Source organism: Bidens hawaiensis, unplaced genomic scaffold (assembly GCF_021521415.1).
Source record: "Bidens hawaiensis isolate Kalapana, Puna unplaced genomic scaffold, B.hawaiensis_p1.1 tig00025569_1, whole genome shotgun sequence".
Taxonomy (NCBI): Eukaryota; Viridiplantae; Streptophyta; class Magnoliopsida; order Asterales; family Asteraceae; genus Bidens; species Bidens hawaiensis.
Genome location: NW_027494082.1, coordinates 47,605 through 63,472, shown reverse-complemented (window position 1 = coordinate 63,472; position 15,868 = coordinate 47,605).

Genomic DNA, 15,868 nt, shown 5'->3' with positions numbered 1-15,868 from the left:
ATTGTGTAACCGGTTGTGCTTAAGCACTTAACATTTAATATACGTGTGTTTTGAAGCATATTCTTTGTGTTCTTAGTGTGTTTGTTTACATAATCTTGAATCATCTCGTGTTAGTTTCTGCATAATCACGAGATTGTGTGATATCACATTGAAAGATTCGTTCTATGAACTTACAATTGGTTTCAGAGCCGACTGACCTATTCTAGGCTCGGTGGTGATATCACAAATTTAAGGATTGTTCGTGTTATTTGTTTTGGTGACCGTGGTACTAGTGTTTCTGGTGTTCTACTGATCGGGGAAGGAAACGGGTTATTTTTGGATTGATGATTGACTTAACTTTGGTTAAATTACAACAAAAAAACTAAAAATATAGTGGAATAGTATGACGTGCGTTGGCTAGAAGAGACTGAGACTGATGCCCGTGTCGAGCCTGACTGGTTATTTATTAATACCGAACTCTTTAAGCCTTTTAATGTGTTTCCAGCGGTCGATACAGATATTTCGGGTGCCGGTCCTTCAAATTCTGTTGATGAAGAAGAAGACATACCTACTGAATCTTATATATCTCTAGTGCTGGGCATTGATCCTTCAGAATCATTGGACACCACTTAGCCGGTGTAAGCTTGTCAACAAGAATATGTTACCGAAACTGTGTCTTCACCGGCACCTGCAGTCGATGCTTCATAAGTTGAGAGGGATATTACGATTCTTCAAATTTTGAAAGCAATATATTCCCAGATGTTATACCAAATGAATACATTGCCAGTACTTCGTACTCACACACTACGACGACATCTGGATGGAAGAACACTGTTACTGAAATCTTTGAAGATCCAACAAACTTACCTTCTACTATCTCTGTTCTCGGGCATTCAATTCTGACAGAAATTCAACGAGATCATCGAATTGACAATGTTATAGGTACTTTTGAAACAGGTGTGTTAAACAGAAGTCAGACCGGAAACAACAACAACTATTTATTTTCCTGTTTCATTTCTTAAATAGAGCCTAAGTTAGTTGAAATGGCACTACAGGAACCAAGCTGGGTGGATACCATGCATGAGGAATTAAATCAGTTTGATAAACTCAAGTTTTGGAGATTATTCGAGCTACCCATTAGAAAGAAAGAGTTAGATACAATATGAGTTTTTTGTAACAGGCAAGATGATACGGGTGTTATTGTTCGAAACAAAGCGCGGATCGTAGTTCGTGGTTTTCGTCAAGTTGAAGGTTTAGACTACACGGAAGTGTATGCTCCTGTCGCTCGACTTGAGATCATATGGATTTTTCTAGCATATGCCTCCTACATGGGATTGACAGTTTATCAGATGGATGTTAAGACAATGTTTTTGTATAGAGAGGTCAAGGGGGAGATCTATGTGGATCAGCCACCGGGTTTTGTTGATTTAAAGCACCCCACTCATGGTTATAAGTTAGACAAAGCCCTTTACGGTCTTCACCAAGCGCCTCGAGCTTGGTATGCAAATTTGACGGCTCACCTTTTGGGGTATGGTTACAAAAGAGGAACCATCAATCTGACCTTGGTATGTTGATAGTGGCTGTTCCACGGACATGACAGGAGACATCTCCCAACTACACGACATTCAAATATTTAACGGTCGGTATGTTTCCTTTGCGGGAGGAGAAAAGGGGAATGTTACTCAAAAGGGTACTGTAAGTAATGGTGTGCTCAAATTTGAAAATGTCAATTTCGTTCCAATGTTAAAGCATAGTCTACTCAGTGTCTCGCAAATTCGCGATAGATGTTTTTCAATTCATTTTACTAACAAGGAGTGCTTGATTTTAAAATCTTGTATCATCATACCAGAAGATTGGGTTCTTGTTCGACCACAGAGAAAAGATAATGCTTATGTGATTGATATGAACAAAAATGTTCCTGATGAAATCACCTGTTGTCGGCCCCGTTTATATCGATCACAATACCACTTTCGTAACCCACGCGATTAAGTGTTGACAAGAAGGTTAACAACATGCTATTTATGGTAAGAACAATATTTAATTAATGGCGGAAACACCAACACAATAAATGTTGCTTGATAAATACTAAGGTATCAAACACAAACTGTAACTCAAAAGATTTCCATTTATAGAAAGATCAATAAACATGAAAATCAATTAGGGTCTCAGAAAGGAATGTTTTTGTCCGTACGTATTAAAGAACAACCGTCTCACTCAATGTCAGGAATAATATGTGGTGTCTATCAGCCGTCTCTCGTATCTCGTCTTCTTTTAGGTGTGCCCTAAATTATTCTATTTAAAGGCGTGCCCTGACAACTGTCATTCATTCTAGAAACCCTAATTAATGATACATAATCATAAATTCATATTACAAAAGATTCTAAGTGTAAAACAGGTCATCGGGTAAGCTTTGCAGCTTTTTTCTTCTTCAAGCAGACCTGGTAATCAAAGTGTGCTGGGAAAAAGTTCTCTGGGTAAACTTTACTTAGAATATTTTCCTAAGAAAACATTCACCTAGCAGACTTCAATCCTCTTGACCATAGCAAACACCGATATGGTTCTACGAATAAATTTGTTCTTCAGAAATCCCTTCAACTCGTTGTTAATAAATATCTTATTGAACATATCAAAATGTGCTGGTAACACTGTTGACTGTGCTGGTAGCACTGTACCTTGCTCGGGGTTGAACCTTGCTAGAATAAGTCCTTAAGATATTTCCTTATCAACTTTCTTTAAGCATGCTGGGACCACTGTTTATTAATAATAAACCTTGCTAGATCTTCCAAGCTACTTGGTTTCTTTAACTTGGTTTAGCCAAGATCTTGCCAGGACACAAACCTTGCTTGGCATGAAGAACAACCTTGCTAGACATAGTGAACCCAACTCGGATTGACACTAAAGAGGACTTTTAGAAGATAACGTTGCCCAGAAGGCAAAATACCTTGCTAGGATAAGTGAAAGCTTGCTGGGAGGTCTGAGCTTGCCCGTATTCCATACTTAGTAGTTTCTTAAGAGGTTGAGAAGATTCCAATATTCCTTTAGCACGTTTCTTCATCCCAACAATCCCCCTAGATTGGAACAACCTCAGCTGTACCAAAACACCTCTATGGTTACATACACTATTTACACATCAAATCTCAAAAATGAATTACATTACATAATCAGAGAAGTATTACAAAGTTGAAAATTCTGTCAATCGACATTACAATACAAAACCTAAGCTAGAAATATAATTTTATCTTTTTGAGCTTAAGGCTGCTTGTCTTCTTGCCAACTTCACACTTCCTGCTTTCTCCTTGAATAAAAACAATTCCTGATGATAAGGGTGGTTGTTAGGCAGAGTCCGCCTCATAATATCTCTCAAATCTTCATCATGCAGGAATGTCAAGTCTTCATATGCTCTAATGATGCCCAAGGCAAGTCCATCAGAATCTCTGAGAATGTAGGAATCATCTTGTTCTTTATAGTCAATACGAGCAATCCTACCATTCCTCTGGACTTCAAGATTAGGCCTTGTCATCTTCCTTATCATACTTATACACACCATCATGTTTTCCATAGGATCTTTGTTCCTCACTTTTGAGATACAATCAATTTCAGCATATCTTATCTCCTTCAGCTTCTTGGCCCTTTTGATTTTCTCATGTTCAGTGAATTCCCTCTTCCTCTTTTTACTCAAAATAGGGAATCCTGTCCTAGCCTCCTCCTTGAGATGTTTTTATAGTTCATTTCTTTGTCTTCCTACAATTCTATTCTTGTCATGATAATCATACAGTTCTAGATTTTCCATATCCTATAGCTGTCCTTCTTAAACTCAGTAAAATCATCCTTGAAGATTATTTCCTTCAACTCTCCACTCTTCATGATCACTTTCAAAGTTTCAGACACGGAGTCAAAGAAGAGCCTTTTGGGTAGGTCCACATCAGATGGTGCCATGTTTTTTCTCTGTTGTGCAGCTCTTATAGTGGGGATTTGGACTCTAGCAGCTGAGGGCCTTGAAGAAATTTCCTTTTTGGGTTTAGTGGTCCTCAAGTCCCCAAATTTCTTTACAAACATCGCAGTAAACATTTCCACTGGCATAGACATCAAATCAAGGAAGTTTTCTCCTCCTTCCCTTGCTAGTCTTGTAATCATTTCCATAATCCTCTCATCTCCAAGTTGACCAGCAGGAACAAATCCCTCCTCAACTTGGTCCAGCATCAAAATTTCTTAGATTTCTCTATTCAGCTTCTAATCTCTCCCATTCAACCTTCTCTTCATAAAATAATTGTTTCAGTTGAGCTTTCCCTAGGAGATCAAACACATTTTCTTCCATTCCTTTACTCATCATTATGACATTTAGGGTCTTGATTTTGTTCTCATCATCCCACGGATCCCGGTATTCAACTAGTTCTGGTTTCACTTCCACAACAACATGAAATTTTGAAGCTTTTGACGATTCAACCTTATCTTGTTCAGCTTTCTTCAATTCAGCCTGGTACAAGGCTAACCTTTCACTTCTATTCATCTCCTGAATCTCATTTAACATCCCCATAACTTCCATTAATCTTTCAAGCAATTTGGCTGTTCATCCTCCCACTTCTTTTTCTTTTCAGCCTTTTCTTTTTCAGCCAAAGTAACAACTCTTGGTCTTTGAAGATTTGTCAGTGTCATCTTTCTTTGATAATAATCTGAAATAAGATTCAATTTTTGCTTTTGAGAGTCTGTCAACCATCTCCATTGCCATCCCTTTGTCAATTAAGCACTTGCACTTTCCCCCAAACCTCTTCAACAGGTCATAAATCTTTTCTTTTTGAATTGATTCCCTTCTTAATCTATCTTTTTCCTCTCTCTACCATTTCCACATTTGATTTATTATGTTCTTCCAAATCAACAAACTTCATTTTACTCAAATCTTTATCATATAACCCATGCATTCTCAATTAAATTCTGTATTTGTTAGAATCATGGTTCTTCATTTCCATTCTCCTCTTTATCTCATCAGCCTCTTTATTAACCAATCTTTGCAACTCCTCATCTGTCATATGAGCCAAATTTTCGAATTTGTATACATGTTTAATCAAGCTTACAATCAAAGGATGGTCTCTCCTTGCATTATCCATCATAATCTCTATATTCTCCCTTTGTTCATCAGTCATGACAGTGCTTGGGGAGTCAACAGTATCAGCATCTACAGTATTATCATTAACAACATCATCATTAGCAACATCATTATCAATAGTATAATCATCAACATTATCATAATCTTCTTCAGTTGATTCATCAAGGGCCTGAATCCGTGGTTCATTCACTCCAGGCTCAGCATCAGGCATAACAAATTGTGAGGGAATAGCCTGCACAGGGGTTTCCGCATCCTTGGGGCTTTCAACAAAGTATTCATCCTTATTAGATTTTTTGGCCCTTTTCATCTACGGTTCATCATCATTATATTCTCTGCCTTCATATCTGCACCTCTTTCTTTTATATTTCTTTCCGTATTTGCTATCATCATCAGCCCTTTCATTTTTCACTTACTCTATTAGCGTTTCTACATATCCGTTCCATTTCTTTGATAATCATCCAATAACTGGCTCACCAGTCTCATCAACTACCATCTACTTGTGTGAATCATCAGTAACATTTTCAGTAATGGTTGGAATTTCAGCCTCGGGTTGGGCATGTTGAAATTTGTACATCACCAGAGATAATGTGTTGTCGACCTCTTCAACTTGTTTCATCTTGATCAGTACCTCAATAACTTCTTGCTCAACTTCTCTTTCCTCATTCAAAGTTTTGGAAATATGAGCTTGTTCAAATAAAGTTTCTTGCTCAACAAACTCTTCAGCAGTCATGGATCTGGCAATCCTTTCCTTTTCCAATGTTTCAAAGAGTGTATCAGCATGCCTCTTGGCAGCTTGTTCAGCCAATTCATCCCTTTCCAACATATCATCATCTGATTTGTCTGGGTTTCAGCAGGTGAATCAGTATCAACTAAAGATTTTCCCTTAGCCCTTCTCCTTTCTTTATCTGATTCCCTCATCATTTCTGGTTCACTGGGGAAGTTTTCAATTTCATCCATTAATTGTGTCATCTCCTCATCGACCTTCTTGGAAGTTTCAACATCATCATGTTCTTCAGTTAGAACTACTTCCTCAATCTCTCCACCTTCATCAGCAACTTTATCAGTTAAAGTTTCAGTGTCAATAGCATTAGTTGATATGGCCTCAGTAGTCAAGATGTTATCAGTCTGCATATTCTCATCAATACCAGATTCACTCTCCACCCTCCATTTCCCTTTCTACAATCACACTCTTCTTCTTTGTTATTGTATATTCAACATCATATTCTTGTTCACCAACATCTGACTTGTCACCCTCATAACCATCATCAACAATTCCTCTAACTTCACTATCTTCATCCTAATCACTCTCACCATATACACTGCCCAAGGTTTTCAAAACGTCTTCAGCATCCACTTATATATTCACAATCTCATCAGCAACAGCAGCATCAGTTGCAATATGAATATTCTCCCCCTGTTTTTGGTACAGCTGAGACCTTCTCAACCTCAACCCTTAGGGCTTGAATTCTGCTTAGAGCTTGAGCCAACTGAGCCTTTAAATCATCATTTTCTTGCTTAAACTCCTCATTACTCCCTCTCAACTCAACATTCTCAACCATGAGATCCGAATTTCGTTTGAATAAATAAGCACCAGTGGAAGAGGAACGTGTTGGTGGGTCAGAAAATGGATTAGGAATATTGGTTTTCGATTGGTTGGGTTCATTGAGTGGGCTTGGACTTTCAATGATATGTGTACTGGTTGAGGGTAGTGGGTTTATAGTTTGGATTAGAGGTATTGGTTGGTCATCAGTTTGGGATTGGAATGGTGTATTTGGTAGGCTAAGTAGGTGGGCTAGGATTTGTTGTGCGATGTATGGTTCATGTATGGCTTGGTTTTGGTCTTGGAGTAGGGTTTGGGTTTGGGTTAGGGGTTGGTTAATGGTTTGAGGTGGGCTTTGGGTTTGTGTAGGTGATATTGGTGGGGATGGAATGTATGGGTCATTTTGTGGTGGTGGGGATGGTGTTTGTGGTTGTGGAGGGGATTGAATGTGTTGTTGGGTGGGCTATTTGGTGACGCTGGTGGTGTAGGTAAGGGTTGGGATTGAATCTCACCCTGTTCCAGTGCATCCATGACCTCATCATTAGCCAAATTTCCTTCAACATGTCCTCCATCACCTTGGTCAGCATCTCCGTCATCTCCATCATTAGAATCATCATCCTCCTCTTCCTCACTCTCTTCCTCCTCAGAGGTCACATGTGGTGACTCTGGAACTGGCGTAATAGCCAAATCAGGGTTCAATAACCATGGTACTACATCAAGTTCAATATTAGGATTGAAGTTCCTAGTGAAGCCAACCTAGCAATCCATTTTTCCGAGTAGATGTGTAGTGCCAATGGTTGGCAGATCCTGCAACTCCCTATTAAAGATAATTTGGAGAAATCTTGGAAAGACTAAGAATTTCTCCCTGTTAGGTTTCCACAGACTAGACACGAGGCCTTCAAAAATCATCCTTGAAAAGTTGAATGGTTGTTAAAAGATGACAGCCACTGTTTCATTCACCAAGTCTCTGCTCATTAAGGTCCATGATGCCTTTATTGCAGCATATCCTTGAATAATATGGTGAATCAGAAACCTATAAACGTTAGGGAACATTCCCTTCTTGAACCGGCCTTCAAACATATCACCTTGATAACCCATTGTATCTATAAAGATGGTCAGCAAGTGGTTTGTTGAAAAATGAATTGGGTTTTCAACATTGTCATTTAATTGGAAACATGCCCTGATAAGTTGTTCATTGATAACTATCTCTTGTCGGGAAAAGGTGGCCTCCAACCGCCTTCCACCGGCATCATCAATAAGTTGAACTGAGTGCCAGAAATCCAAATGATGATTTCTATATATCAAAGTGCACTCAATTAGAGATAACCACAGATTTGTAACGGTAACCATCTAATCTTCAAAGCCACGTCCTGATTGTCAGGGGTCACTTGCAAAAGAGCGCACATGTTGTGCTTTTTCTCCAACGGATATGTCGGTTCATCCGCCATATCTGTATAAACTCAAACAAAAACAAGTTCAAAGTAGAGGTTAGTCATAAAGTTCATTACTTTGAAATTATTTTGGATGGTTTGGTTGGTGATGATGATGTACTACCTAGTGATGTGATAGAGAAGATTGGTGAAGAGATTGTGATTGATACAGAGATAGAAGAGGGAGAGATAGTTGAGGATAATATTGAGCATGACATTCCAGATGTTGAGAAAGCAGATATGAGTAAACAGATTGGAAGTGATGAGTCTGAATGGGAAGAGCATCCTAGATGGAAAGAAGGCTATGCTCAGTGGTTCGTCAAAACGAAGAAACCGGCGGTCCCTACAATGTTTAAGAAGAGTTACAACATTAAAGGATATGCTGAAGCGAAGAAAGGGATTATTTGCTGGATATATGATGAGCAGTTGAGGCTCTTCGTGATTAAAAGGTATGACGGTGTTCAGTACTTTAGAAGGATGTTGAGATCGTTGAATACACTGCCAGAATGTGAAGTGAAAGACTTAGCCAGATTGGGATTGATAAACAGAAGTGACGATAATATGGCTAGAGTCATTGGGAAGATTGTGTGGAAAGAGAGTATAAAAGAGAAGAAATTTGAGCTGTTAAAACCACAAAAGGGAAAACTTGTTGAAGACAAGGATAGAGGTTTGAGAGCAGACGGAAAGCCTTGGATGATTATGAAGTATAAACCGATCCGGTGTTTGAAAGAAGTACCGATGAAGCTAATGCCCAAGGATGTGCTTAAAGACCTGAAGTGGTGGTTTGTAGATTGTGAGACAGCTGAGGCAGTGATGGAAGACGAAGATGAACAAGAGCTGCTTAGAGTGTACGATCCGATGCACTTGGTAAACTTATCGCAAGCTGATTTGCAGGTGTTGAATGACAAGAAGATATTTTATATTCCTGCTTGGAAAGACGAAGCGAGGAAATATCAAAGAGTTGTCTCGGTTTGTGTTCGAGAAGGAGTGCATGCTTGAAGATAGAAGATTGAAGATTACTAGACACGTGTTTGAAGCTAAAGAGATGAAGCTACTGCCAAGGGGGAGTCTGTTGGTGCATGATGTCAGTAGTTCAGTGTCGAGTGTCTGTAATCGTGTTAGTTAGATTTGAGTTTTATATGTAAGCGAAGTTGCTAACAAGTTCGCTTATATGGGCGAACTTGTTAGACAAGCGAAGTTAGGGACAACTTCGCCTGAACATGCCAGGCGAAGTTGTCGTGTCTATATAAGCTATCTTGTATACGGCTTATTCATATAATAGAGAGTTTATTCGTGTATTCGAGTCAGAGAGTTTTGTATTCAGTGATCATAGTATCACGTGTTTACGGTTGGAATACAACGTGTGTTTGATTATTGTATCGTGTGTTAGCTCGTATTGTTTTCTATACTCGTAACATCTTACGTAGGGATTCCGCACCTACGTAGAACGCGATATCTCGTGTAGATCCGGCTGGGAACCTACAGTGGGCAAAGGGATTCTCACAAATGGGAGAGTCTCTTTTGACAATGTGTTTCATATTGAAGGTCTTCAATATAACCTTTTGAGCATATCACAAATGTGTGACAAAAGTTATAAAGTTGGATTTGATGAATCTCACTGTTTCATTTTGAAACCTGTGTTTGTGATCCCACTTGATATGATAATGATGATGGCACCTAGAAATGGAAACTTATATGAACTAAGAATGAAAGATGCCATTTCTTGACGTGGAACATGCTTTGTCACTAAAGCATATGAAAATGAATCAAAAAGTGGCATAGAAAGTCATGTGACTCATGTCATGTGAATCTCAAGAACATGAACAAACTTGTTAGCGGTGAACATGTTATAGGTCTACCAACAAGAGAGTTCAACTTGGATGATAAATGCATTTTATGTCAAAAAGGAAAGCAACATAAATCATATCACAAAACAAAACTCATGAACTCAATTGAACAAGTGCTTGAAATGCTCCATATGAATCTCATTGGTCATTTGAGTGTTTCAAGTATTGGCAAAAAGAGGTATTGTGTGGTGATAATGGATGATTATCCAAGATTCACATGGTATACTTTCTAAGTTCAAAAGATGAAGCTGCAGAGATGATCAAAATTTGTGTAACCAGGATTGAAAATCAGTTAGATGTGAGGGCTAAGGTTATGAGATGTGACAATGGCTCTGAGTTCAAGAATGGGGTCATGACCGAAATTTGTCAAGCTAAAGGTATTTCTCAACAATTCAGTGCTCCTAGAACTCCAGAACAAAATGGTGTTGCATAAGAAAGAAATAGAACATTAATAGAGGCTGCAAGGACCATGCTTGCAGATTCTTATTTGCCTGGAACATTTTGGGCTGAAGCAATCAACACTGCATGTTATGTTCAAAATAGAGTCCTTCTCAACAAAAGTCAAAACAAAACTCCCTGTGAGATTTTGTACAAAAGAAAGCCCTACATCAAGTTTCTAAAGCCATTTGGATGCAAATGTTCTCTATTAAACACTAAAGATTATTTAAACAAGTTTCAGTCAAAATATTTAGATTATTTCTTTGTTGGATATTCTTCACACTCAAAGGCTTATAGGATATATGATCATTTCAGTGTGATTGAATCATCTGACATCATCTTTAATGGGAATCAGGTCAACACTGTTGATGGAGCAACATGGTTGTTTGATCTAGAGAAGTTGATTAAATCCTTCAAAATCTATCATGAAGATATTGATGAAAATTCTTAGAGAACAAGTGTTCCTGAAGCAACTTCTGAAAATAAAATTGACCTAACAAACTGTGGTCAAAAGTTGCTAATGAAAACAATGAGTTCTCTTCTGAAGAGAATGAGAATGAGCAAAATGAACAATTTGATCACCCACAAGAAAAAGAGAACTTTGAGGTAAATGATGATCAAACCTTTCTTCAACAAGATCAAGACCAACATGACAGACAATTAAGATTTGAAAACATTGTTGTTTCAAAGTTTGAATACGGTAAATGATGTTGTATCAACATCAAATCAGAATGTGTGAAAAGCATAAATGAACAATGAATCACAAGATTTGATAATTGAAGAACCTGATCTGAATGAATCAAATCTTGATACAAATTTAACTTCTATTCAAACCATTCAAACTTCTTCTGTTCAAAGAGATCATCCATCTGAAAACATCATTGGTGACCTGCATAAAAGAGTGACCAAAAGTGCTTTTGAAACTGTAAACATTTGTTTGTGTTCATGTTTTCTGTCTCAAATAGAACCTAATAACATTGTTCAAGCTTTGAAGGACAACAGTTGGGTAGAAGCAATGCAGGAATAGTTAGCGCAATTCGGATTTTTGCAAGTCTGGGAACTAGTGTACAAGCTTACAGGAAAGTATGCAATAGGCACCAAGTGGGTTTTCATAAACACTTAAGGATGAAACAGGAATAGTAATGAAAAACAAGGCAAGATTAGTTTCACTTGGATGTCTACAAGAAGTATTTGCTCCTGTAGCAGGCTAGAAGCATTAAGGATATTCTTGACCTATGCAGCATCAAAGAATATAAGAGTGTTTCAGTTAGATGTTAAACCTGCTTTCTTAAATGGAAAGATAGAAGAGGAGGTGTATGTCACTCAACCTTAAGGTTTTGAGGATCTTGATTATCCAAATAGAGTATATAAACTTAACAAGGCTCTATATGGATTTCATCAAGCTCCAAGAGCTTGGTATTATGATTTGTCTAATCATCTGCTTGCTAATAGTTTTCAAAGGGGAGCCATTGACAAGACCCTCTTCTATAAGAAAAGAGGAAGAGATTTAGTTCGACTACAAGTTTATGTTGATGATATCATTTTTGGGTCAACAAATGAACATATGTGTTTAGAGTTTGAAGAGGTCATGAAGTTAAAATATTGTATGAGTTCTATGGGAGAGATAAATTTCTTTCTTGGATTACAAGTTCAACAAAATATGGATGGGATATTTATTTGTCAATCCAAGTGTGTACAATACATCTTAACCAAGTTCAAATTCTATCACACCCTCAAAATCCACTAACGGAGTTTTACCGTCAGAGGGTGTGAACTAACAGGATCGGATTCATTAGTTATAATCAAACCATAAAACAAAGTTTCAAAACCATGAAAACGTTTACGAGTAATTAAATGCGGAAGCGTAAAAACCATAGAAACCAATGTTGCGTCACGCAGGACGACTTAAAACCCAATGATAACAGTTTAAAATAAGTTTGCATTATTAAAAGAGTTTCAAGCAATGCATGATCCTAAACCGCGCGCCCGCCTCGGCTACCTGAGAATAACATACTAAAAGTATCAACACAAGGTTGGTGAGTTCACAAGTTTACATAAAATAAAGCGTTTAGCATTTGCGTTCAGCGTTTTGCGTTACAGCGTTTTGCGTTACCAGATAGTGTTATGTCAATTATATATCTATAGGTAGCTAGCCTATAAAACAAGTATCACTAAGTGTTCGACACCGAAGCTGACTGTTTATCATTTGCCTTGCCACCAGGTCTATCCCGACCATGATATGTGTTTAGCTAAGATTACACCCACTCGACCTCCAGTCGAGTTTAGCGTTGGGTGGGGTTTGTCAAACCCAGTAGTACTACTCAACAATGACTCGCTATTATCCAATATTAAACGGTTCGATGTGAATGAAGGACTTTAGTTATTGCGTTTGCCACTTAGTCTTTACAAGTGATATATAATCTATATTAACAAAATCTTAAATGCGTTTTCGGAGTATGTTATCTCCCCCAAGTGAAAAGCGTTTGAAAACAGTTTAAAAAGGGGAAAGTGAAACTCACTGTTTGCGAAGTATTCCCAAAATAATTCACCAAGATGCGCGTCACAGAAAAACTCTCTCTAGCGTTCTAAAACAACAAAGAGATTTTTCTAAGTGTCGGAATATTATCAAGTCTCTAGACCCGGCACATAATACCTATGCACACAACATGTTTCGTGTTTCGTTTGTGAATCGTGTGTGACTTTAACAAGTGTATTTGTGATACGTTACATGTGTAAGCAATTATTTACGTGTCATGTATTCATAATGTACATCACTAGCAATTACTCCCCGTAAGGGCAATTTGGTCAACACATAACAATTAACTAGCCATTATTCCCCACGAGGGAAATTTGGTCAAATCATGACAATCAATTAGCAATTATTCCCCGCAAGGGCAATTTGGTCAAAACATAACAATTATATAGCAAGTATCATGTTTCATGCATTTTCACAAAATTCAGCAGCTAGTTTCACCGAGACAGAAATTCTACTTGAAAGATTGTACTATTCCACCAATCGTAGCATCTCAATTAATATACCAAAAATCATCACAAAAGCATATATGTGTTAGGTTTCCAGAACATATTTTATTTTATTTTTATCCCACATAGATTTCTCATAATGATCAAAACATTACAGCAAACTCATAACAGTCAAATTCATGCGCAACAGAATGTTATTTGAAATTCCCGTTAAACGAAAAATCCAATAAATGCAAGACCACTTGGGTTAGGTTCCTAACTCAATAAGTCAACTTCCAGAAGTGGAACCAACCCAATTGGTCTCGTAGTTCATGAGATATAATATTTACAAAACAACCTAACAGCAGGTCTAACAACTCAGCTTTGCACAATGTTTTTGTAAAATCATAAAAGTTAACTTTTACACGTCCAAAAATTGCAAATTTATATTCTTTAGAATCTAGACTCAACCTAGTTTACTGTAGTATCAATAATCTCAACCAATTTTCACCTTTACACCCCGTTACAGTCAATTAAACATCAATAACACAATCTGTCCAGAAACTGTTTGCATCCAAACTCAACATATTAACTATCTATGGACCATCATTCATTCATATAACACTCTAGACTCCATAATCACTATCCATGCACATCAATTAAACATTACATACATGATTAGGGTTTTCGTTTGAACTCAAATCAAAGACACAACAATTAACATGTAGCAATATCAATTCTAGTTATCAATTCATCATCAATACATCATCAAATCAAACAAACTCATATGAACACAATAACATGTAAAAATCGGAATCTAGGGTTTGTAATTAACCCAATAAAAGTCAAGATTAAGTATAAAGGATGCATAGGATAGTCGTTTATACCTTCCTAGCACCTTAATCTTCAATCAAAAGCTTGAAATTGATTGTATGTATGTATGTGTGTGTATGTCGACGGCAGCCAAGGGAGCCAGGGGGGGGGGGGGCGATCGGATTGTGTGGGGAGGAGGAAAGAGTTAGGGTTAACATATTATAAATAATAATATGTTACACCTTGGCCCCTCCACTTCTAAGTATTACTTATATAGCTTAAACTAACTTGTTTACATCTTGAGTTAGTGTTTTAACCAATATTATCACATAACACATAAGTCTAACACCTAATTATCACATAATTATTGTTTTGACGTTTTTCGTTTATTCACCAATCGTTTGCGTCAACTCGTTTGCGTTTCGGTGCAATTCCCGAAAGACTACAGATGTAGTAAGTGTTAAGCGTCATTTAAACCCTAGTTTAAATGTAATGAGGTGTGCGTTATAGATTCAGTGATCGTAAGTTTGAATTGACGGAGTTGAGTTAACGGAGTTAACCTGAAATTGACGATTGTCACATCATTCCCATGTTAAAGAATTTTCGTCCCGAAAATTTGAGTCAAGTCGTGATGAGTGTCTGAAAAAGTAAGAAAAATTTTCAGTTTGTCATATCATCCCCTAGTAGAAAGAAATTTCGTCCCGAAATTTAATTCATACCTCCGGTGATTTCTGACGGTTTGCCGGGTTTCGCGGTTTTCTGTGTTTGGTCAGCCCTTCAAAAAGGTGAGGATACTTTTTCATCATTTGATCCTCGCGTTCCCACGTGAACTCCGGTCCACGTCTCGAGTTCCAACGAACCTTAACGATTGGAATTTTGCTGTGCTTGAGCGTTTTGGTTTCCCAATCCAAAACTTCAACTGGTTCTTCAATGAAGCGTAGCTATTCATAAATTTGCAGTTCGTCCAAAGGGACTACTTGGGTTTCATCGGATAAGCATTTCTTCAAATTGGATACGTGGAATACATTGTGTACGCCACTGAGTTCCGTTGGTAGGTCCAGTCGGTACGCCACCGGACCAATGCGCTCAGTTATTCGATAGGGTCCAACATATCGTGGGTTGAGTTTGTTTCGCTTTTCAAAGCGAACCACACCTTTCCAAGGTGAGACTTTGAGTAACACTCGATCGTTCACTTGAAATTCGAGAGGTTTTCGGCGCTTGTCGGCGTAACTCTTTTGGCGATCTCGTACTGCTGCCATGCGATTTCGGATTTGAACAATCTTTTCCGAAGTTTCGAGTACCAGTTCCGGACCAGTGATTTGGCTGTCACCCACCTCTGCCCAGCAGAGTGGTGATCGACACTTCCGTCTGTACAGCGCTTCAAACGGCGCTGCTTTAATACTTGCGTGGTAGCTGTTATTATAGGAAAACTCTACCAAAGGTAAATGAGGTTCCCAACTTTTTCCGAAATCCAATACACATGCACGCAACATGTCCTCTAAGGTCTGAATAGTTCGTTCACTTTGCCCATCCGTCTGAGGATGGTATGCTGTGCTCATATCAAGACGGGTGCCTAGTGCGCTTTGTAGCGACTTTCAAAAGTGCGAAGTGAAACGGGAATCTCGATCAGAAATGATTGAGACAGGCACTCCGTGCCTAGACACCACTTCTTTCATGTAAACGCGAGTCAATCTTTCCATTTTGTCCGATTCCTTAATCGCTAAGAAGTGTGCAGACTTAGTCAACGGTCAACGATCAC